The sequence below is a fragment of the Microtus ochrogaster genome, linkage group LG2 (assembly GCF_000317375.1).
Source record: "Microtus ochrogaster isolate Prairie Vole_2 linkage group LG2, MicOch1.0, whole genome shotgun sequence".
Classification (NCBI taxonomy): domain Eukaryota; kingdom Metazoa; phylum Chordata; class Mammalia; order Rodentia; family Cricetidae; genus Microtus; species Microtus ochrogaster.
The window spans coordinates 3,053,835-3,056,705 of NC_022028.1; the positions used below are offsets into that span (position 1 = coordinate 3,053,835).

At 49.4% G+C, this 2,871-nt stretch overlaps 1 protein-coding gene across 1 annotated transcript in view; it reads left to right on the forward strand.

Moving 5' to 3' along the window:
• LOC101996903 overlaps positions 1 to 2,871 on the forward strand; it is a 22,426-nt gene that overhangs the window by 3,042 nt on the left and 16,513 nt on the right. The window lies entirely within an intron of this gene.

A 2,871-nucleotide genomic window follows, 5' to 3' on the forward strand; every position in this document is an offset into this window, starting at 1 on the left:
GCTGTGCTAGGAGAGGCTCTACACTGAGCTGCTGTGCTAGGAGAGGCTCTACACTGAGCTGCTGTGCTGGGAGAGGCTCTACACTGAGCTACAGTCTCAACTGGGGTGAGGGTCATGTTAAAAACAACTCCATGAGAACTGAGTTGGCAGACTCCTTGCCGACCGTGCATGACCGTTCAGTTCTCCTGAACCACACGAATCTTGTGCGGTGGTGCACCTGGAATCCTAGCATCAAGAGGCAGAGGCAGGAGGATCAGGAGTTGGCTTCACTGCAAATTCAAGGTCAGCCTGGGCTACCCAAGGTCCTGTCTCAAAACAAACAAGAAGAGAATAAAAACCAGAAAAACAATTTTAAAAAACTGTTTTCTCCAGATGTTTCTGTGGTTAGAGGGCCACCTGTGGTCAACACTGTCCCACAACCACAGCAGTTCTGAGGCACAGGACACAGGACTCATGGAAGACCTCTCAGTGGTCACGTAGGGAGTAGGTTAAGTGGCTATGTGAGAGGAAGGCCGTTTCTGACGTTATCCCTCCCGGATCTGGAGATTGCAGAAGACAGACTTCTGTGACTGGAGGTGGCAGGCTCAGGATGACTAAGAACAGCTCTGCAGTGGCTCTGGCTAACTCACGGAGCAGTTCACAGGAGCAGAGGTCAACAGGAGCTGCTTAGTCCAGGAAGGCTTCTAAAAATGGAGAACAAGGTCGGTCTGTGCAGACACGGATGTCAGAGAGACAGGAAAGGGTCCGGCTGGGACAGTGCACAAAGCCGCGTGACCCATAACCCCTTACCTCTTTTCAGTCAAAATATCTATTATTATTATTATTTATCATTTAATATTTATTTGTTTCTGTGTACAACCTGTGTGGGAATGCCCACAGAGGCCAGAAGAGGGCGTTAGATCCCCTGCTAGACAGACAGGCAGTTTGGAACCACCAGATGTAGGTACTGAGAACCAATATGGTTCCCCTGGAAGAGCAAGAAGCAGCCTTATTTATTTGTGTGTCTCTGTGTGTTTGACTGTGGCACAGTGCGCCCGTGGAGCTCAGAGGACAGCTTGCGGAAGTCCCTTGTCTCACTCCAGCCCATAGGTCCAGGGGGCTTGGCAGTAGGCACCTCTACCTACTGAGCCATCCTGAAGGCTCCCATCCCTTTACCTTTTGTCTTTCCATCATAGTTTCCCTACTGTCCAAACGGAAAGGAACAAGGATTCCCCAGCCCCACAAGGATCCCCATTGCATCGTGGGCATCATCATGGCCGGCCCAAATGCTCTAGACCTTAGGCACAGGATAAAGGCTTTGTTCTTGGAGACCTATGAGACATGAGGCCTCCATTGCTCTGGGTAGCTCCTGGCCCTTAGACCTGCACATGGCCTGGCAGAGTCACCATCCACAGCTCCAACCATACTCCAACCATACGCCACTGCATACTCAATGCTCTTGAAGACCTTTGTGTGCCAGCTCTGCACCGTGAAGGAGCCGCATGAGTCCAAGACCTGGTTTCTGAGTCTCAGTTGCTGTAGGCGAGTTGGGGAAGCAGGCAGAACCGAGGAGGGACTAACCATGGTGAGATAAATGAGAAGGAGGAGGGAAGACTGAAGACAATGGGCTGGGGCTCTACGGGAGAGCATCTGGGAGGTGTCTGCAGGGGTTTAGAGAGGAGGAGCGGGGTGGGTACGGAGTGCTATAACAAGACTGTCTGGAGCATAGAGAGCTGGGAAACCAGCTGCGGGCCTGCAGATGTGGCGGGTAAAGTGTTTCTGTGCAAGCATGTGACCTGAGTTCAGATCGCCTACATCGAAGTCAGGCATGGTGGTGTGCAGCTGTGATCCTGGTGCTGAGGGGTGGGTGGGGCAGAGGCAGGTGGGTCCCACAAGCTGGCTAGCCAACCAATCTAGCTGAGATAGCAAGTTCCAGGTGCAGTGAGAGACCCTGTCTCAAAAAATAAAGTGGAGGATGATTGAGGAAAACATTTAAAGTTAGCCTCTGAATTCTACGAGGCATAACCAAGCATGTGTGTGCACATGCACACACCACAGTAGGCACATGTGCATGCACATGCACACATGTATGTACATACACATCTACTGAACACATATTAAAATGAAATGGATATGATTAAAATACATTGTATACATGTATAAAATTCCCAAAAATAAATAGAAAATATTTTTTTAAATTTAAATAAGAAAGACACCTGGAATAATGAGAAACAACCAAAAGTCCACTAGAAGGTAGCTGGCTGAATACATTACGGCATATCAACACGCTGGGCTCATAATGTCACTCTCTGCAGATGGTGCTGCATCCTGTAGTCCCAGTCACTCAGGAGGCTAAGGAGAGAGGAACACTTGAGCCCAGGAGTTTAAGACAGCAGGGGCAGCACAGTAAGAACAGAAGAGAGATGAGTAAGGCTGCCGACTCTCCCCAGGCACCTCCAGCCGACGCGATGACAGATTCTTAAGTAGCCTGTGTATCGCTGTCCTGCTATTTGTGAAGGGGAGGGGGCAGATAAGTACAGTCTTATTTGTGAAGGGGAGGGGGCAGATAAGCACAGTCTTACTTGCTTTTGTTGGCAGAGAGAAACTTTGGAAACATAAATTACAACCTAGTAAAAGTGTTTACCGAGGGAGGAGGCACATGGGAGAGAGACCTTCCAGAAACTTCAAATCATGCAAACGCATTTCCTATTTTAAAGTTAGAAACAGTTGGACAGGGTGGCACACACCTTTAATGCTAGCACTCAGGAGGCAGAGGCAAAATCTTGAGGCTCTTCTGTGAGCGCCAAGCCATCCTGGTCTCCATAGTGAGTTCCGGCTCGCTACATACTTTGACTCCATCTCAAAGACTAAAGTTAAAACGAAGCCAGTGTG